The 21989-nt window shown below is 47.5% G+C and overlaps 1 long non-coding RNA gene across 1 annotated transcript in view; it reads right to left on the bottom strand.

The window, feature by feature from the left end:
• The window catches only part of LOC148107439 (uncharacterized), a 91945-nt gene that overhangs the window by 37462 nt on the left and 32494 nt on the right, over positions 1-21989 (bottom strand). The window contains exons 2-3 of the long non-coding RNA XR_015722386.1: positions 18115-18367; positions 17269-17480 (exon numbers count right to left, since the gene is read on the bottom strand). This is a non-coding gene — a long non-coding RNA (uncharacterized LOC148107439). The remainder of the gene's footprint in view (positions 1-17268; positions 17481-18114; positions 18368-21989) is intronic.

Raw genomic sequence — 21989 nt, 5'->3', positions numbered from 1 at the left:
AATGTCCATGAACAGGTGAGTGGATAAACATGAGGTGGTCTCTCCACACCATAGAACACGATTCCACCTGCTGATCTGTGTTACTTTGTACAATGAACCTTGAAAATATCATGACCCGCGTGGAACAAAAAGGCGGAGGAAACGGGGCTTTGTGCTCTCTGCCTGACTGCGACGCGGGGACAGCCTTCTCCTGCTCTGACTGCAACTGGCCCTCAGGCCTTCAGCCACCATCGGGAACCACATGGCCAGCACTCTGCTCTCCAGCCTGCTGACTGCAGGTGGCAAGACCTCCCAGCCCCCACGACTGTGTGAGTCGATTCCTCAGAGTAAATCATACAGGGAACGGGGGATGGACACTTGGTGTTTAGTGGGTACAGAGCTCCAGTTGGGATGATGAAAACGTTCTAGAGATGGGTGCTGGTGATGGCTATACGCCAATGTCAACACAATGCTACTGAACGACACCCTTAAAAATGGTGAAGATGGGATTTTTTTTTTCTTTAGAGAGAGAAAGAGAGAGTGTGAGTGGGGGTAGAAGCAGAGGGAGAGAGAGAATCCCAAGCAAACTCTCCACTGAGTGCAGAGCCCAACTAGGGCTCCCATGACCCTGAGATCATGACCTGAGCTGAAATCAAGACTCGGGAGCTCAACCAACAGAGCCACCCAGGCGCCCCAAGATGGGAAATTTTATGTTGTGTATACATTAGCACACAGAAAGAAAGAAAGAAAGAAAGAAAGAAAGAAAGAAAGAAAGAAGAGAGAGAGGAGCAAGAAGCAAAGCAGGACAGAAGAAAAGAAAAGGAGAGGTGGCTGGGAAATGGGGTTACACAGAAGGGAGCCAGCCGGGAGCTCATTCGGGGAGGCAGAAAGGCAGGACAACCTTGAATTACTGAATTCTCTGTTTTCCCTTCTTTGAGATAGGACTCTCGGTACATTCCTGCATGAAAAGCCATCTCTACCCAAGTGTGCCAAGTATCCTCCCCTTCTCCCGTACACCTGAGGGGGAGAGTTACTGGCCCCACCACATCCAAGCATCCGAGCTCAATTACAGCTCCAAATGCCTTCACTAATTTAGGGCTCAAAAAAAGGAAAAGGTAATAAGAGTAATTTGGTGGTTTCAAATGCACTTTCCCCTTGAAAACAGCCCTTCTAAAGGACAAAAACCACAGCACATTTTTGCAAAATGAAATTTAGCCACCACTGGCCCTTAATGTAGATTTATTTTCCGTGTTAATAAAACTCAAAGCATCCAAGAACACATTATTAACGTGTCACAGTTTCAACTCCTGGGACATAAGGTTTGTGTTCCCCCCAGAGTTTGTAGCGGAAATCTTGCATAATGGCCCAGTTGTCCGGTGCGGGGAACACAAAGAAACCTGACTCCTGATTCCTTGATTAGAGATTCACACAGCATCCCCCCCAAAGTCTCCATAACACATGATGTCAGCCATTGTGCCACCACCCCCATCAGGGGTTTGCTTCCGCAACACTTTCCGGTGCCTGACCTGGGGAGTTGTCTGATTCCAGGGACGTGGTGGGTAACCGGGGCAGCAATGACATTCTGCTCCCACAGTACCTCATCCGCACCATTGCAGACGCTTTGCTCACCAGGACACCTGGCCCCATGTCATGTGGCCTGGCATCCACTTCAGAGGGGCTGGGGAACATCTCATACCTGTAGAGTCCACCATTCGCCCATGGTGCGATCCCCCCAGCTCCCCTCTGATACTAGGTTGCTCCTCTGAGAGGCCAGCCAGCAAAAGGCATCAGTTCATGGTTAACTTCCATCCGGACTGGGGTTCGGAGGACAGCAGGGCAATCCACTTATGCTCAACGAAATCGTACGTGCCCTCTTTGCCCTCAGGGCTGCCAAAGATAACACGTGCAGAGCTCAGAAAGCCCAGTAGTCGGACTTGGAAAGTTGCTGTATCGGGTCCTTTCATACCAGCTCAAAACAAAAGGGAAGGCGAGGATATACAGAGGCTAGAAACGGAAGCAGAATCTCTTAGGACCCAAAACAGTTTCTCAATTCCTGTCTCCTCTCCCATCCATTCTTTTCCTCTTTTGTCCCTCTCTTCCTTCCTCCTCCTCCTCCTTCTCTACTTTCCTCTTTCTCTCCCTCACTCTCACCTTCTTCCTCTCTCTCTCCCCATCCTGTCCCCCCCTTGCTATGGCCACTCCCAATTTGCTTCTCATCACCTTCAGCTCTGTAAACTTTCTGTCCTTCACCAGGTTGCCAGAGTTGGCTTCTGTCCGCCCCAGGGCCCCCTTCAGCTCTGCCTTTCTCCACACTCAGTGCCACTAGTTCAAACTCCCGAGGAATAACCTGGTTGACTCAGTCTCAAGCCTGCATATGGCCAAACCTACTGATTGGCTGCCCTTGATCAGGTACCCACCTTTCACCCAATCAGCCAGCAGTGGCAGGGTTAATGAAGGGAGGGGGTCATGTGATATACAACATGGCTACCTACAGCTCGAAGACTCAGGTCAGGGTAGTTTTCCTTAGAAGGGCTTGTAGGCAGACCAGCTGTGCCCCATATATATCTATTTTATAACAGAGGACTAGGTCCCAGAAAAGGGAAGTGACTTGGATAAGAACATGTTCTATAAGCTGTAAAATAATATGTATATAATTTATATATAATATATAATAAATATATATTATTTATATGTAATAAATACATATTATATATAATATACATGATTTATCTGTAATAAATTTGTATCTTACATTATTATATGTAATAAATATATATTTATGTATAATAAATATGTTATACATTATTTATATGTAATAAATACACATTATACATTATTTCTATGTAACAAATATGTTATTCGTACATAATAAATACATGTATATAACATATATGAACAATATATATTATTATGTATTATGTAAATATATTTTATATAAATAATATATAATATTTATACATAATACATATTTTTAGATAATGAATATATATTACATATATTATTTTTATATAATAAATATGTATATTATAATATACATTTAGCTACATAATACCATTGTTGTTCAAGGTCACCTAGCTACTTATTAAAAGGATTTTATCCAACTTGACTCCACTAATCTGGACATCACTCATGTTCAAGGTGCTAACTTGATTCTACCAGGAATTAAGCGTGGCTTGTCTTTACAAAGTGGTCCCAGGAGGTAGAATGGACTAATCTTTGGTTCTGAGCTCCAAAAGACACATTTTCCAAAAGGAAAGGGAAGGGAAAGAATATTTTTTGAGGGCCAAGTACATGGCAGGCCCCTAGGACATGCCTCACCTACCCCTCAAAGCTCTGTGAGAGAGCTGTTATCATTCCTTGTTTTATGAGTCATGTGGTTAATAAGTAGATACGTTCGGGTTCAAACCCCAGGCAGTTAGACTGCATCCCGCTGGTTTCCCCTCCTAGCAGCAGGCTTGCACGGAGACATCCTCACTGCGTCCCTCCCGCCCTGGCTTTTCCTCCCCCCATCACCCTTCATCCTCTTGGCCCTTCCTGGGACCATCAATACTTAATGCTTTGTGCCGTCACAATCATAGCTGTGAAGGGTCCAATTGTGCGGTTGATCTATAATGTAAGGTTAATGCCTAATTAGCTCCTTTAACATTTCTTTTGTGGATAATTCATGATAGGTCATTAACAAAAGCCAGGGCAAACGGAGGGGCATGTTCATTGCCATAAATCAGAGGCCTAAAAACATCATGGAAACAGGAAAATGCATGTATTATTCAGGTCAAACAAAGAGCCAGATCTGCATAAGGCTCCTCGACTGCTCTTCTGACCTTGAGGTCAAGGGACCAAGTGCAAGACTGGAGGGATATTTGCTAAATACCAGCAGGAATGGGCTGCTCAGGGCTTAGTGGGAATGCACACCTCTTAGTCAACATAAGGCTCTACATCTTATTGTTGAACTTCTGACTCCCAGGTAGAAAAGGCCCCCTTGTCTACCAAGTAGTGCATATCTACCACATCAATAAATAACTACCATCTATAGAGCACCCATAATGCACCAAGTGGTGTGTGTGCGCGTGTGTGTGTGTGTTCCATGTATCAGTTAGCGACTGCTGCCAAACAAATTCCCCCTAAAGCAGTGGCTTTTTATGAGTCTGTGTCTTAGCTGATTGGTGCTGCTGATCTGGGCCAAGTTCGTCTGATCTCGGCTGGGTGCTCTCCTGCACCTGTGTGCAGTTGGTAGGTCGGCTAGAGGCTGCTACTATCCTCTGACCTCACTTACATGTCTGGCTACTGATTGGTTGTTAGGGTAACAGGGGTGACAGGATCACATAGTGAGGTCAGTGTTCCAAGAGTGAGAGTAGAAGCATGCAAGACCACTTGAGGCCTAGACCTGGAGCAGGCATGCTGTCATATCTATGGCACATATGGGTCCTAAGACACAAGCCCAGTTAGACGCAGGGGTGGGTCAAGTAACTCCACCTTTTGATAGAAGGAGCTGTGAAATCACTGCTAAGGGTAAAAGAAGAGTGAGAATTGCAGTTGCTTCTGCAATTATGCTACCACAACCCAATTTTTCCTTATAATAAACCATTTATGCATTCTTCCAGCAACTGTGTACTGCATACCTACTGTTGCCAGGCACTGTTCAAGGTGCTGAGGACACAAGCCGTGAACAAATGTAAGTATTAAAATTAAGAACTTAATTTTTGTGGAGGATAAGAGACAAACAGTAAACAAGTGAATAAATACATATATAAGATACTTCTAGATGCTGTTAAAGGCTATAATGAAAATATAACAGAGTGACTGCCTATCAGTTGTCGAGAAGCAATTTCTGATGGAGCAGTCAGGGAAGACCTCTCTGAGGAGGTGACATTTCACCTGAGATCTCAATGATGAGAAGGAATCAGCTATGCAGGACTGGGAGCAGATCATTCTAGCAGGAAGAAGAACAAGTGCAAAGGTCCTGAGGCAGGATGGCCTCAAGGAATGGAAAGGAAGCCAGTGTGGCTGGAGCACAGTAACTGAGAGAAGAGAAGTTTCAGATGAAGTCCAGGAGATAAGCAGAGCCTTGCAGGGCAGTACAATGACTTTCGAGGAAAATAAAACTCAAAGAGGTGACCTGACTTGCCCAAAGAAGGTCATGAAAATAGTTAGTGAGTGGTAGAGCCAGGATTTGAACCAGGGACCATCTGAACTCAAAGTCACACTGTCTCCTCTGCCCCATCCTGCCTCCTTTATAAATACCAAGCTGGGACTTTTTCGTGTAGGCAAACAAGGCCTCGGCCCTCAGAGAATCTAATGAAAAAATCTCTCATGGAATCCGATGATGGCTAAAACCCAACACTTTAGCTCAGCCTGAGCTAAGCTCGCCACTGGCTGGCTCTGCTCTACACTGTTCCTCCAGCAGCAGACAGACAAGCCCACACACCACAGAGCCTCATGACAGGTTGACCGGCGGCAGCATCCCCAGCTGTCTGCCCAGACGTAAGCACTGCTCGTTGGCTCCATTTTTCCCCAGATGATTCCATTCTTCTCCCCATCTTGGGTTTTTCTTGGGGAGTGCCTCCCTGTCTCCTAACCATATGGCACCGGAAATATCTAAGACCTTCATTGTAGAGAAGCTTTGCCCAGAAAAAGAAGACAAGATGAACAGCCATCTGCTGATAAGTCTTGTACAAGATTAGAAAGGTCCATGTCCAGAATTCGGTTGTCTTACTTATTGTCCAAGCAAGGAGCGTCATTGTTTAAAACATGACATTCATTTATGCCAGCTATTTTAATGGAGCACCTACTATGTGTCAGGGACTGGTCTAGCAGTGGGGATAGAGCAGTAAGCTTGGCCCACACGCTTAGTCAAAGACCAAAATGTAGGCCATGTGAGGTGTGACAAACGGGAGCAGTTTCCGGGGATGGGTGTTGGTGATCAGGGAAGGCCTCTTGGATAAGACGCTATTTGAGTAGGAACTTGACAATGAGGAAGAGAGCCCCACAGCTACTTTTGAGAGGAGGAGTGTGCTCAGAATCTTCTAGAACCTCAGAGAGACCAGTGTGGTCCAAACAGAGTGAGCAAGAGGAGAGTGGCCAGAATGAGGTCAAAGAGGTCGTGGGAGCCAGATCCTATAGAGACTGGCCAGCCCTGGTAAGGACTTTCACTTGGGGTGAGACAAAAGCCCCTGGGAGCTTCTGAGCAGAGGAGGGACACAATGTGGCTTATGTTTTCAAAGCATCCTCTGGCTGATGTAAGCAAAGGCTTGAGGGGCAGAGGCCAAAGAGAGCCAAGAGCCTTTGGAGGAAGCTTTTGCATTTGCTTAGGTGCAATATGACGGTGGCTCAGATTTGGGGGTAGCAAGTGGAAGGTGATACTTGCCTGAACAAGACAGGTAATCGGCAAATACGGCACAATGACTAATTTACTTGAAATGGTGAGTAGAGCTGTAAGAGAAGCACAGGATGCTATAAAAATGTCTAACAAGGAAACTGGTAGTCTGTTTCTTTGGAGGGGACCTCTATGAGGCAGGGAAGGCTGCCCAGAACAAGTGGCATACTGGCCGCTTATTGAAGGATGAATCAAGTGAGTTAGTTAGATGAAGATGAGGAGAAGGGCATCTGACGCAGAAGGAAGAGCATGAGCAAGAGTCCCAGGGCAAGGAGGAGATGGGCAAGTGTGGCTATTTGCATGCCCACAGCAACATGTTCTCCTGTGATGTGCTCCCCTGTTTGCTTGCCTGTGAAATAATTAATGATTCAGACACTTCATAGCACAAGGCCCACACTGGCTCCACGTTGCTCTTACCACTGGTTTTTTTTCACTCCTCTGGAAGCCGTTAAGGAGGACCCAGACCTTCCCACCTAGTAAATGAATAATGAGGATGGATCAGACTGGCTAGGTTGGGGCGAGATTAATAACGACAGTGTGACTTTGACTTATCCAGAGTTGAGTCCCCTCATTGGCGGGGACCCGGCAAACACGTCTTTGTCCCTGATCCCTGCCCCTGTAGATGGCCACGCTGCTTTATTGAGCTAAGCAGGTGTGGGGGAGATGGCAGGATGGCCCCTCAAAGGGGGAATCAAGATTAAGCACGTAAGCTGGCCTTTTAAAAGCTTAGCGGGCCTTTCCAATTGGATCTCAAATGGACCACACTTGAGAAATTAAATAAACAGCATTTGTCAAGGGCTTTTGTGGGCTCCCAGCTGTATTTATTTATAGGTTGGTCTGTTATTTATGGGTGCTCGTGCTCCGTATAAAAGCTTTGTCAGGGAGAAGTGGTGGGGAGGAGGTGGAGTGCTTTAATGCTTACTGGGAGACTTAAGTATTCGCTCCAAGGAGCTCACACAATGAGCATTTGCTGCTTTTGTCCCACAGAAGCTGGGTGCTCGAACACATCAGGATGGGCTTCCTGGAAATGCTGGACCACTGGGCACTCCCCCAAACAGTCAAAGGTCCCCTCGGAGACCCGTGAGGGCCAGTTCCCAGAGAAAAGTTGAAAATCTGAGGTCGGTCACATCTTTGATTCATTGTGACTTCTGACTCATTGTTGGGAAGACCCAAGGGTGAAGCCTTGAAAAACATCAGCAAAGCCCTTGCACGAAGTGAGCGGTCAATAGATGTTGCTTAATGAGTGACGAATGACTATATGTTGTCCCTATGCTGTCCGCATGGTTATGAGACTGAAAAATGAGAGGGAGCCCAAGATGGCACATGGAGTCTTCCCGGGGGGAGAAATTGGCAATACCTATCTAGGCCTTAAATGGTCACAATTTGAGCTTGGTGTTTTTCTTCTAAGAATTCACCCAAAGGAGAATTCCAAGCATTAAGGGAATAAAGGTGGGTGGGGGGTTGAGAAGGAAGGGAGGGAGGGGGGGAGGGGAGGGGAGAGAAGAAAGGAAAAATTTTCGTGCAAAAAAAGACGTTCGTTGTTACGTTGCTGGGGGTATTATCAACCCTGGAGGAATGATTAACTTCAGCGCACCCCACTTTTGCTGAGTTACTACACATTGGTTCAGGAAAACCAATTCACTATTAGAGAAAAAAGCTCAAACGAAAACCACTCATAAAACCAGGTTATGTGTGTATACAAGAACTGTGAGTCATTTTTAAAGATTTCTTCTATTTTTCTAAATTTCCAAATTTGTGTTTAAACTATGTGCTAATTTGACGATTCAAAAAAATCACACCCAATCAATTCATCATTTACTACACAAATAGGATTCTCCCACCACGAGAAAAGCCTCTTTTAAAGGCATCCAAGGAGAGAGAATCAGATAATCCGCACGGTGTTTTTTATCGGTACTCTTATGAAAAGTAACGACATGTTGCTTACCTTCATAACTGTTTTATTATCGTGGAAGCAAAAGAAACGTCCACAAAAAAATGAAAATATGAATTCATCCCTTTGGCTTCTTTTCAGTGCAATAAACAAAAATATCTGGTTTTTTTCCCCCACGTGTCTCTTTCCTCCTGGCCCTTGTATGTGTCACCCTCCTGGCCCCACAGAATCTTCACACCCCTAGGATTTCCAAGAATGATGCATGTTGCTTCTTTTCTTGTGACTGAGACCGTGGAAACTTCCTTCGTGACCTTCCCTTGCCCGCAGCCCCAGCCCCTTCTATGTGAACGCAGGCAGGGTGACGGGGCAAAGCGGGGGCCACTGACTCAGAATCACGTGGACCTGGATTCCAGTCCCGGCTCTGCCACTTCCTGGCTGCACCACCTTGAGCAAGTCCCTTAATTCCCCTGTGCAGCAATCTCCGAGCCTGCTCATGGTCAACATATTTCAGCAAGAAGATGCTAATAGTAGAGGAAGAGTTGTCAAAGTCATGCTTAACATATATTGACCACTAGGAGTATGTGAGGCAGTATGCTAAGTGCTTTACGCACAAATTATTTTACCTGAGCCCCGTCCAGTGAAGTCGGTGCTATTTCCCCATTTTACAGATGAGAAGACAGACCAGGAAGTCTTTATGACCACGCGCCTTGGAGGTAAACCCTGGTCTCATTCCATCCTTCCACCGACTCCCCTGCTGAACTATTATCATACCCATTTTCTAGATAAGAATACTGAGGCTCAGAAGGATAAAAGGTTGGACCAAGATCTCCCAGCTTATAGGTAGAGGCAATTCTCTTATCTAATGTTTCCCCCCCACTCCATCCCCCCCACAAGCCTCCAAGTTTCTGGGCACTTGGTAGACCCTTGATAACTGGTGCCACCCCACCCTGACAAACAGGGAGCATCTTCTCATCCGGACCCTGCCTGCTTCTTGCTGTCACCCAGGACCCTGCCCTGGCCTCCCAGAGAACACACAAGGACAAAGAAGAGCAGATCATCTCAAGTGCCCAGAGAATGACCTCGAGGAGACGAGGCAGAGCGTCTGCAGCTCACATCAGCATGGCTCGGCTCTGCGAGGCCCAGCCCTTCCCAGGCTTGGGGGCCACCCCGGCTCCTGACAATCACCCCACCACCAAGCCAGGGGGTCTGGTTACAGGGAAAAGCTTTGAAGCCGGAAAATTCAGGGGACGTGGACATTGCTCATTTTTCTGCCACATCTCTGGAGTAATGGCTTCTGTCTGACCAGATGCAATCGATCTACTTCTGCCCTTTGCACATGGATGGGAAGTCATAAAAGAAATCTCCGAGGAGGCAGATAAAAGTTGGTGCCCAAAATCGTGTCTGGGATGAAAAGCTGTTTTTCCCCAGAACAAACAAAACATCATCCCTGTCCTCTAAGGCGTCCGTGGGGAAGAGAGTGGGGTGTGTGGGGCAGGTTGTGCTGACTCCTTGACAATGGGTTCACCTGGGAGCTTGCCTACCTCCCCGGGACTGCCAGGACTCGCAGAGTGGATGTTCTTACAGTAAGGGCAGAACCCTAGCAAGCCAGGCTCTTTGGGGAGAAAAGGAAAGTGGGGAGCCAGAGACACATCTGTGAGTCATTTGAGTTGAAATGAGCACATTCTCTGGGCATGGAGGGTGGAGGAGGGGTTGGGGCAGTTGGTTCCCATTAAGCTTGGTAGCTTGAGAATTCCCTGCGTGCGGATGCGTGCCGGCCCCAGCCCCGTCCAGGGGGCCACAGCCCCGCAGCCCCGGTGCAGCCTGAGAATGTCCCTCCTCTGCCGGCCACTGATGCAGGGGACCCCAGTGTCTCCCCCCCGGGCCCCGAGAGGGAGGCCAGGAGGCCTCGGGACGCCAGGTCCTCCCATCCGCCCCATTTTCCAAGACCCCTAATTAGGTATTTACATGACAGGCCAATTACGGCCCTGAAAGAGTGGTTACAGGCCATGGGGTAATTAGTGACATTTTTAAAATACATTTTCAACCGCACAAAACCATGTTTACACAATGTTAAGGAACTGGCTTCAGACCACAGGAGTGAAAAGAACTTTGCAAAGGCAGAAAAAACCCTGCCCGTGGAGTCTGAAGGGCAGTTGTGTTCTCTCTGATGCTCAGGCTATGGGTGTGGCCTGATCTGTGAGGGCGCTGACGGCTCTTTTCCCAACTCCTGGAATCCAAGGACCCCACTGCGTACCTGGGAGCTGGGCATACGAGGAGGATCACCCACCAGTCTCTTGACTGGAGGAGCCCCCAGTCCAACATGTAGCTGTCCTCGTCCACGCATACATTCAGTAATTCATTCAACAAACAATTACCCTATGTGCACAAGGGAGAAAACAGGACCTTTTGAGGACCTCACTGTTCTGGATGCTCTTGGGAGTCTTTTTGTTATTAGCATTTCCTTGCAGCCCTGTCTACCTTCAGGAAACATGCCAAGCACTCCTGAGGCTCAGCTAACCCAGAGTGAAGCGAGGATCTTGATTTTTCCTAAGTTCACAGTCTTTGAGTGGCTTTGGGGGTATTATCATCCATTCGTTCGTGTGTTCATTCATTCATTCACTTGTTTACAAGCAACCCGAGCATCCTGTAATGGATACAAGGCTAAGTATGGAGGATTCCAAAATAGACAAATAAGGTCTGAACCCTGCCCTGGGCTCTGAGAAAGGCTCATCGTGGGTCCATGATGTCAGCAGAGTGGTGAGTGCTGTGCTGGGGAAGCCCGAGGCGAGAATTAAGCTCTGCCTGGGAGGCAGCCCTGTGTGGGGCCGAGTCCTAAAGAGCGATTAGTGGGTGGGCAGGCAAAGAGCCGAGTGGGGTTCACCAGTCCCTGGGCAGGGCGTGAGCAAAGGCGCAGAGGCTAGAAAGGGTGAGGTGCATGGAGGGACCTGGTAAGAATGGCAAGAGATGAGCTGGGAAGGTGAGTGGATCCAGGCCATGGGGAGCAATGAGCAGTAGCTGCGTCCTACAGGGGATGGGAAGAGCCCAGTGCCAGGCCACAAAGTGGCATGAAAGGAACGTAGTCACGCCCGAAATCTTCCAAAGGAATGGGGAGGGGGTTAGGGTATTGCCAAAAGAGATAAAAAAGTCACAGGTCACCTCCAAAATGGAGTGTCTGGGCAACGTGAAGTGGTCCAATGTCGCCAGGAGTATAGACAGAACTCCATGAGAGGCGAGGTCCAGAGCTGCAGGCAACAGAGTCCAGATGGAGACAGGGAGAAGGGGAGGGAGAGGGAGGTTCAAATCCCTGCCATTTAACAAACATGGGACCTTGAGTAAGCCACTGGTTGCTTTTGCCCTCAGTTTTTCCATTCGTAAAATGGGGAGCTCACCACCTACTATATAGACCTGTAATTATGGTAGCGGTAGTTATAATATCCTATTAATTTGGGTAATATAGTTGACATTAACTATGATTACTAACATCTTTTGGCCCTGTTCATCCCATTCTAAGCATTTTACGTGTATTACTCATCGAATCCTTATAGAACCTCTATGAGGTATTATATATGACTTAGCCCCATTTTCCAGATGAGGAAACCGAGCCCCAGAAAGGATAAGTAATGTGGCCAAGGACACAGACTGAAACCTCAGTTCCATCTAACTCCAGATGTCTCGTGTTCTTAAATCCCTCACTATGCACCATTCAGATCGTCCCGTGAGACTCAAGTCCCCAAACCCGTCCAACACACGTACAGAGGGTCGCGTGTCATCTGCTGTTACTCTGTTGCCTTGACTGGACGGCTGTGTGTCCGTCTCCAGAGCAAAACTTAGCCTTTCCCCAGGACCCCAGCCAATCCCTGGCCTGAAATGCTTCCCCTATTCCCTCCCACCCATGTAAACCCTCTGCATTCTGGAAGGTCCCATTCAAATGCCATCTCCTAGAGGGAAACTCCCCAGGGTCCCCAGGTCCCTCCCCAGAACTGTCATAGCACCTCCTGCATTCAACACCACCTGTATTTGCTTTTTTGTGGTATTTTATGTGCCCATATTTTATTTCCCTGCTTTGATTATGTCTCCCCCTTGTCTTACACGGAGTAGTCCCTCCTGAACTACCAGCTGATGAGTAACTGTTATGTCTTCATTGTTCCAGCTACCAGAAATAAGTCTGCAAACCAGACAGGCAAGGTCCCCGTCCTCAGTAGAGAAACCGTGTCGTGCACAAATAAACACGTAAGGACATTTCACATAGTGAGCGTAAAAAGGAGGCAAATTAACTCCATACAATAAATTGTGACTGGGATGGGAGGGACCTCCCTTAAGGGAAGGCCTTTCTGAGGTGGTGGTGTATGAGCAGAAGCCTTAAAAAATCAGAAGAGTCAGCTGTGCAAAGCACTTGAGAAAGGGAGTCCCAGGCAGAGGGAAACAGCAGATACAAAGGCCCTGTGGTAGGAATGGATAGGATATAGGCAAGGCAAGGAAAGATGGCAGTCGTGGCTGCAGCATGGTGAGCCCAAGAAGAGAGGTGGGAGACGAAGTCCGAGAGCTAGATACAGGCTAGGGCATGAAGGTCCTGGGGAGGTGCTTGAGCTGATTCTAAGTGGAGTTGGATCCACAGATCCTTCCCCTTTCAGGAGCTTATGAAGCGAATGGAGGACAGTTGCAGGAACACGCCGGCCCTATCTCTTGTGAGCATCACCAATCCTCTTCCCATCCTGTATCAATTAGGCACTGACTCCATCGCCCCTGACTTCAAAGGGGGAAAATGGCAGAGAATTCACAAAGGACAATAAACTCAGTCCGTGGCAGGCTACAAACCCATAAACTTTTACCAGCTCCTCAACTCACTCCTTGCCTCACCACCAAAGCACTGCCTTTATCCACAGCCAGCACAATAAAAAATTTTTTTATGGAATCCCACACCACCTGGGAGGAAAATCCTGGAAATAACAGTTGCCCCGGTGAAGCCATCTAACTTGGATCCACTGAGGAGGCCACTGCCTGGGCTGCCAGCTTACAGTTACAAGGTACCTGCACCAATGCTCGAGGAGCCCCAACTGGACTGCTCATCCCCTCTGTGACCTGGGGCACACCATGGCCCCTTCTGGAAGGGGCAGATTCCCCTATTGGAAGTGGTGGCTTTGGGTCATCTACTAGGGCTTCTCCGTTCTACATGCCCAGAAGTCCGTAAGTACTTCTCAAGGATTCCCTAAGAACGCGCTGGGTAACAGCGGTCACTGGCGCCCGTGGCAAAAACAGCGTTCACCTGCATGGCAGGCAGCCTTATGAACCGGCAGGACTTTGTGGAAGACAGTTTGGCATTATGTATCAAAAACCCTTAGAAAAAAGAAATAGCACACACACTGGGGTCCAGGAAATGATCACATCAAAATACAAAGGTGTAGATCACTGATTCTCAACTGGGAACAATTTTGCTCCTCCCAAAATATAGTCACGCCAGGGGGAGGGGGCGCTGCTGGCACCTAGTGGGTGGAGGCCAGGGGTGCTGTTCACCATCCTACAGTTCATGGGCTGGGCCCCCCTACCAGTGTCCACAACAGAGAATCACCTACTCCAAAATGTCCAGAGCGCCAAGGTTGAGAAACCCTGGTTTAAACCAAAGGATATCCACCCAGTGTTGTTTCAGGAGATGTAAAATAAAATTTTAAAAACTGAGAACAATGAAAAAATACCGTAATGCAAAATAAGAGAGAATGAGTTAAAGAAGAATTCAGGGCAGTCAGGAAAGGAGAGCAGTCTTGTGGTCAAGGGCCCGAGTTCAAATCTTGCCTTACCACCTATGATGTGAGTGACCCTGGGCAGGTCTCTTTAGCTTCCTGGGTCTCAGTTTATTTATCTGAAAAATGGGGGTATGAACTATCACTCCTCCATGGGGCCGTTAGGGGACTCAACACCCCGTGGGGAGAATCTGGGCGTAGGGGGTTCAGTTCATTCCTGGCCCTGTGTGCATTGGACTCTGCAAGCCTGGGGAAGAATAGAGAGGAGCATGCGTGGTAGGATGAGCCAGCAGCCAGCTGGGCATCACTTTAGAGTCTGTCGTGACATCTAACTAGAATTACATGGAGAGAGCCTCAGTGAGGGGCTTGATTCCACGTGTCCTTGGGGTATCTTATACAGTATATAGCAAACTTATCAAGTGGCTGATCTTATATTTTATTGTCCCATTCTAACCCCACCACAGCCCCCTGAGGTAGATTTAAGCATCACCCCATTTTACAGAAAAAGACACTGAGGTTCAGAGAGGTCAGTAAGGTGCCCAAGGCCATTTGCTGATAAGGCAGTGGTGCAGGTAAGATCCCACACCAGGTCTGTCTGAAGCCAGAGCCCAGGGCCCTCACGTGCCTAGGTGGCATTCTGAAAAGCTTTACGTTACACAGGCTCACATAGGCATTACTTATTGGTAAGAGTTTTCCATACACACATATGTGGGGGGACCCACTTGTCCCAGGTTCCCAGGTACCCTCCTGGTTTTAGCATGTTCTGGAAAACGTCTCAGTCCCACGCCAACAGGGATGGTTGGTCACCCTCCTTGGGGTCAGGTGTGTGTTTCTGCTTCCCTTGGGGCACCCAGGCCTGGTAAAAAGGCTTAGAGACTCTAAGGCTTAGAGATTTTTTGAAGGCACAGGGAGAGGTTACGGGAAGTCTGGCAAATATGTCAGAAAACCTGGTTTTGCCACAATTCATGGCTTAAACCTGGGCTCCTTTAGACGCTTCTCTCATCCCCTGAAAGCAGGTGGGATTGGCTTGTATTTCTCCCCAAGTCCTCCATCGATTATCCCGACGTCAAGCTTCTATCCATCCATCCATAATACAGTGCTGTGGTTGGCTTCCTGGGCCTGAAAACCCACTCTGCCACTCCAGCTGTGTGACCTTGCGTAAATCACCCATCTCTCTGTGCCTCAGTTTCCTTATCTGTAAAATGTGGGTAATAATGGGAATCCATTGCACAATACAAGCGAAGTATTTATAATGGGGCTCTGGCATACTGGAAGCTCTCAGTAAATATTGGCTTATATTAACACTCGTTTATGGATGCATTCATTTCACTCAGTAAATATTAACTGAACACAGAATACCGGACACAAAAATCCTCGTGGTTCCCACCAATCTCACATAAAAAAGCCCAGATTCCAAACCCGAATGAATTAACGACCAATTTCTTCCCTTCTGAAGTTGAGATTAAAGAGAGAGAGAGAGGCAAAGAAGGAGAGAGAAGCTATGCCCTCTCCAAGGCACAAGCCAAAACATACATCCCGCTCTGCACGGCGAGCCATAAATCCATCCCCGGGTGAGGGCTCTTCTCAGCTGGCGTGGAGACCATCTGGGGCTCTGTGCAGCCCCTTCCTCCACAACTGGCTGTCATTACGCACTGGGTAAGCACCAGGCCAGCCCCACTTCCCTCAACTACATCTCAGCTCGGCACGCAGGGAACAGCATAAGCAGAACACCTTCCTTCCTCCATCCCGTGAGCCTCCCAGCCTCCTGCAGAGCCAACTGCGGGAGGCCCCAGCCAACAGCGCTCGCCTGGGAATAAACCGTCTTGCCGAGCTGAGTGTGCCAATGCCTTAAATTGTTTTATGTTTTTTGTCTCCATGAATTAGAAGCTGTTAAGAGAAGGCCGCCCAAGGAAACCAAGCACAAAATATATTTGGTTACAGATGGATGGGAGAGGTTTCTTGTTGCCTTTTTGTTGTTGTTGTTTCCTAAGAGACTGAGCATGAACTGTTTTTGTTTTTGTTTTCCTTTTTGAAGCCGCTGATACATTTGGAACTGGGTTCTTGGAGCCCAAAGGGTGTCAGGAGCACACCCTCCTGGGTGTGGGGGAGATGTTCCCTCTATAAACATCCCTGCTCAGGCAGCGGGTTGGCCCAGAATCTCCCTCACACACACACACACACACACACACACACACACACACACACACACACGGTGAAGGGCAACCTTGGCAAGCAGGGAAGACTCCCCTCCCCCACCAGCGGCACCTCCCACACCACCAATGCTCTCTCTACAGCCTCCTCACCACCCCAATCCCTGCCGAAGCACATGGATTCTGAAGTTAGCACCTCGAATACAAATCCTCCATCTTCCCCTCACCGCCTGGGCAAACGTTTCATGCCTCAATTTTCTCATCTGCAAAATGGGGAGATTATGGGTACAACCCCTATGGCCACCACCATCCCCACCACCACCACCACCACCACCCCTGAAGGCCTTATCTGAACAAAATCTAAATTTTGGAAACAAAGAAGAGTTTAGTTGAGAAGGACAGTTGGATGCATAAGCAAACATCATGGGGATGAAACTCAAAGTGTGACCCCACATGCATGCAACCCCCTAAAGTCAGGAGCTTCCCCTCCAACACACAGCTTCCTTTACATCACCTGGGCCAGAGTCTTACTCAAACCAGACATTAACTAAAAACAAGAGGTAACAGATGTCACTTGGAAGGACAGTCACATCATGGCGTCTGCGGGAGGCACATGGGTCTTGGAGTCCAGGCAAGCATGGGTTTGGACCTGGCTCTGCCACTTACCAGCTGAGCGCCCCTGGGAAAGAACCTAAACCTCTCTGATCCTCGGTTTCCTTATGGGTGGCATATGGATCGTGACGCCTGCCTTCACGTTTGTCACGAGCGTGAGTTGCAATCATGCATGTACGGTGGCCGCCACTGTGAGGATCTCAGGGAGTGTATTACCCCATTATTAAACCCGAGGTCACTACAGAGCCTTATTCTCTACACACTCACACTGAACACTTTTATTAGCGGCGCGTGGCAGCTCGCCATCTCAGAGTCAGCATGACAGCATGACAGAAGTTGATTCCAGAGAAAATAAGAAATTTGGGGAGTTGAAAACAAAGAAGTCATTTTCATTGTAAAAACACAATACTGTGAATTACAGCATGACTGGCTGCACGGACAGTCACCTCATTTGAGATGTCAACCCCCAACAGGAAAGTGGCAGAGGGGGTGGCCCTGTTTGGCGTGGCGGAGGAGGACTGAACTTACCGTCTAACTCAGGTGAGCCAACAAGTCCAAACAGATTCGAGGGATCCAGTCCTGCTTCTTGTCGTATTGCTTTTAGATTTGTTTTTCTGTCTTCGGGTCAGAAGGAAAACCCATCAGATTAGTGGACTTCTCATTTTCCTACACGGTTGCCGTAAGCATGCCATTGACCTTCCCGTAATCAAGGGTTCCAGCCAGAGCTCCAGCACAGGTAACTGATGGAACAAGAGGTGAGACAGACCGAGTTTGAGCGGCTTTCCTCTGGGCCTCCCACAAAGAGGAAGCTCATTCAGTGGCTTTGAAAGGGCTTTGCTCGCTGGAAAGAGAGGCAGGAATCACCTGGGGAAGATAACTAGAGGCCCCCTAAGTCTGCCCCAGTCAATGACAAACTGAAAAGGAAGGGAAATGTCTGTAGTTGCTCATAGAGGAAAATGGAGTCAGTATCAAGGGCTGGCCTTTATTCTAAGAGTCTGTTCTTTCTGTATGTGCTGTTTTGCAAAGATTCCCTCTTTTCCACGGGACATGAGTGGCTAATGCCCACCAGTCTTTGCTCTCCTTCTCCTGCCGACTGAAAGGTTTCAGGAAATCAGGTGGCCGGCATCCACCACTCCTTGGCCTCTGGAGGACAGGCCTCCATTTGCTGGACAGATGGAGGAGAGAGTGGGAGGGGGCCTTTCCGATGCTGAATCAGAGAAAGGGAGGGAAACACTGCCACCAGGAAGGAAGATGGGAAAGGGGAAGGACAGAGGGGACGGGAGGTTAAGTGATCCTCGTGGCACCGAGCTGGCGTGTGGTGGGGAAGGAAGAGGGCTGGAAGTTTGGAGTTACTCTTCTTTCAAAGCAGCTTACCTCGGGACTGAAACTTTGGAGTCACAGTTTTGATCAACGTGCCCATTTACAAACTGATGGCTATTGCAGACGGCGATATTGAAAATGTTACTTAATTTGGCAAAGGACACTGTTGGCAACCCGATGCCAATCTCCCGGTGAGTTTTAGAATCACACCGTTTGTGACATTCCAGGGTTGACGAAGCATTGCTTGGACATGTGAAGTTGATTTTGCTCCAAGTTCTTTTTATTCTGGGTACGAGGGGGTCTCTTCCTGAAAGAAAATAGGAGGATAAACCACCTTCTGAATTTCATTAAAATAAACAATCTCTTAGTAATTTTTTAAAAGCTGATTATTGACTTATGAAAGTCTACATGATGCCAGATTTGGGGGTAATGGGAATGGAAATGAACAGTTAATGTTTGGGAGTAACTTCCACGGGGCAGGCATGGGATCATGCTCATTGTGTCTTACTTAGGGGGCAGGAAAGAAGGTAATGAGTCTTTTCATAGAGGGGAAATTGCGATTGATGGAATGGGGCGGAAAGAGAGGAAGGAATCAAGAATGATTCTCAGATTTTTGTCCTAAGCTACTGGATTCACTGTAGGGCATTCCTTAAACTAAGGAATGTTACATAAGGGGAAAATAGAGGGCTGGGGAAGAATAATGTGCTGCCCCTTTAGACCAGTAGAGCTCCCAGTGCCTGAGACATATCCAAGTCCCAACGGCCAAAAAACTAGGATTTCAAGTCCAGGATAAACACAGAATGGGAGACTTGGATTTCAGCATCAACTGTATAGACAGTCCCAGAGAATACAGAACTCTATGTGGAGCCCCACCCACCATCTCATTACCCTCCACGGCTTGTCCACCTTCAAGGCGTTCGTTCCTATGGGAACACAAACCTCCCAGCAGAAGAATTACTCTTAACCTCTACTCATGTGACTCTCAGTAGACAACCTTCAGAATAATAACCGTAACCAATAGCTCTGCAGGACCTACGGCTTTCCAAGCAGCTTTACATACTAGATCCCACTTCTGTAATAGGATTCCTTGGGTTGCAAATGACAGAGAGCCAATTCAAATGCGCCTAAGCAAAAATGGAATGCACTGGGTGGTGTGTTCACCCGGTTCCTACAGGAGGCAGAAGCCAAGACAGAATTAGACAGTCAGGAGATCTACTAGGGAGATACCTGTGAAGGACAAAGAGTAGACCAGGGAGCCTTCAGACTGTGACACACTGGTCTGGTACCTGGGAGAAGAGAGAGGGAAGGAAACAGGATTGGGTGGAAAGAGCCTCAGATGGTAGGGTAGTTCCGATCAAGATTCACTGAGGCCAACGGAAGCCCTAGAGTGGAGAGAAATAGCCCTGCTCAGGCCCCCCACCATGCTTAGTCATTGGCTGGAGGAGCCCAGGGCTGGTGAGGCTTCCGAGCGAACACTGGCAAATCCTAAATTGCAAACGTTTGAGGCTTCCAACCATGATACTCACAGTGGGGAGACCTGAGGGACACACCCCTGTGGTACCCCAAAAAAGAAGCTTTAGGCATAGCTGATTCCCAAGTTCTATTAGAATATGTCCTTAAATTCCTCTGTCTTTTTCTGTCTCTGTCTATCTCCCATATCTTCTTTCTACCCCACTGACTTCACATTTCTTCTGGGCCTAACTGGCATAAAACCAAAGGTGGCTCTCAGCAATACCAGGCTGAGATGATTCCCAGAGAAGCTCGTAATATCTAAAGGAGGGAAACCCACTGCCTCCCAGCATCCCCCCTGATCTCAGCAAAGGACTCATGTGTTCGCCCTGAATCAATGCACCACGTCTAAGGGGATGGAGATGCCCTAAATAGCCAGGCAGAAAAAAGGGAAGGAGCCTTTGAAGTCTTTTATGAGCTTAATATACTGTAAAATTTGAGATAAAAGAATATGATATGAAAAATGTCAATGTGTTCTAATATACTGTGGAATAGAATGACTTCTGGACATAAATGTGTTTACAATTCTATTTTTATATGTATTGCATGGTCTAATGATATGAGAAATAAAAACAAAACCAGAAATCACTGGTAATTTCTACCCCTAGGTATTAACCTTCCAAAAGACATACAAAGCCAAGATTTTAATGTAAAATATTTTTTAATTGTGCTTTGTAGTTTGATTTAATGCAACATGGAAATAGTGGTTTTCATTTTGGGTCACCTGAAGAATCTATTTTAATTTGCTTTTGGAGAAGTCCATTTCCTAAATAGATACAATATTGCTATAACAACATGCAAACACTTTTTTGGTAATAAAAGTTGTCTTGTTTATCTCTAAAAAAAAAAAAAATCTCTGGAAAACACTAGCATTACGAAAGCCCTTCCCTACATGGGGCAGAGAAGAGCTGTCCAGAGGCAGGATAGTCAAGAAAAGTAATAGACGTCTACCATCGTCTTCAAGGCAAGTGGGAAATCAGGGGAAAAGGTAAGTTCTTCCTACGCGGAGGAACACGCAAGGAGGCTGGCGAGCACCTTTTTCTTTTGGGACTGCCAGATGAAGGTTAGTTTGGCCACAATTACCAAGGTTCGATTTTGTTGGCCATTGGCTTAGCTGTAAGGGGAACAGTAAAATTCTCAAACTAAAGCTAAGTATATTTCTTTTTAGAAAAATAAGTAGATGTCAGTGGAAAAACCTCAGGAATCCCAAATCCAAACTTCAGCGGTGGTAATCGCCATTTGCAAATGACATATTTTCCCCATCGAGGCATGGGCTGTGGAATTCTCACCCCAGCTCTGCTACCTTCCTACTGCAGCGTCTAAGATGATGACTTGCTTGCTCCTTTATGTCAAAATGAAAAGGGGAGAGGGATACTTTATTTTATAGTAAGGTCATTGTAAGAATTAGTTGAGACCATGAAAGCACCCGATACAGTGCCTGGAGCTTTGGTGTCTGATATTATTAAAGCGGAAAGAGTGCATGCACTTCAGCTAACGTTGGCTTTCTGCCCTCTGACACCAGGCAGCCATGCAAGCAAGCCTGAAAAAGCCCTTTGCTTCATAATCCAATAATCCCGTGGAGCCCTAGGAGGGGAAGGGAACATGTTCCAAGCCCAACGGGTTATTTTTGGAGATGAAACATCATCCCATTATTTGCAGAAGAAAAAGGGGATGGGGCAGAGAGTGGTTCTTCATGTTAACCTATGCCTACAGTTAATAGTGCCTTGGGGAAGGTTCCATTAGGCAGAGAGGGATGTTTCAACATCCTAGAACACAAAGCACCTTTACAATCGTCCTTGATTTATTACATCTCTGAGGCTGTCTTCTGACTCCAACCACAATCCGTTTAGGTCTGCCTGAGCTTCTGCTCATGTAGATTCAAGGGCATGGCCACGGCCCAGTGTAGAGGGAGGGTCCCAGGGATCCTCACGTGCCCTGTTCTTAGCTCGACCCCACTTTCGAGGCCAAGGGGATGCTCCAAATTCCTTTGGCGTTTGTGTCTTGATTCTTCGAGAATCTCACTTGGCTTATCTAGATATTGTTTTAGGGCAGCGATTTCAAAAAGGAAAACAAAGATATAAAGAGCTCATCTTTGAAGATCATGGTCTGTGCCCCAGCTGGCTGACAGGAGGCAGCGAAGCACTGGCTTTCTCTGTGGTCTGACGAAATAAAGACAATGGTGAAGAAGAGCTCCCTTAGTAAGTCTGGGTGGGAGAAACCCACTGTTGAGTTGGGCAGGTGGGAAGTGAGTTCCCCACCTCAACTTTCCATGCAGAGCCCACACAAGCCCCTGGCTGCTCAACCCAATATCACGGTCACACCAGGTCCTGGATTGAAGTGTTGGCACCACTTCTAAGAAAAAGTTGGGTCAAAACAGCGTTCTCTAAGCTTGTAGCATGAAAACACGTAATTAGAATAAT

The sequence above is a fragment of the Ursus americanus genome, chromosome 30, assembly GCF_024610735.1.
Source record: "Ursus americanus isolate L20-20 chromosome 30, mUrsAme1.1.p, whole genome shotgun sequence".
Classification (NCBI taxonomy): Eukaryota; Metazoa; Chordata; class Mammalia; order Carnivora; family Ursidae; genus Ursus; species Ursus americanus.
The sequence above is the reverse complement of the archived record's forward strand: the minus strand, read 5'-3'. Positions and strand labels throughout refer to the sequence as shown.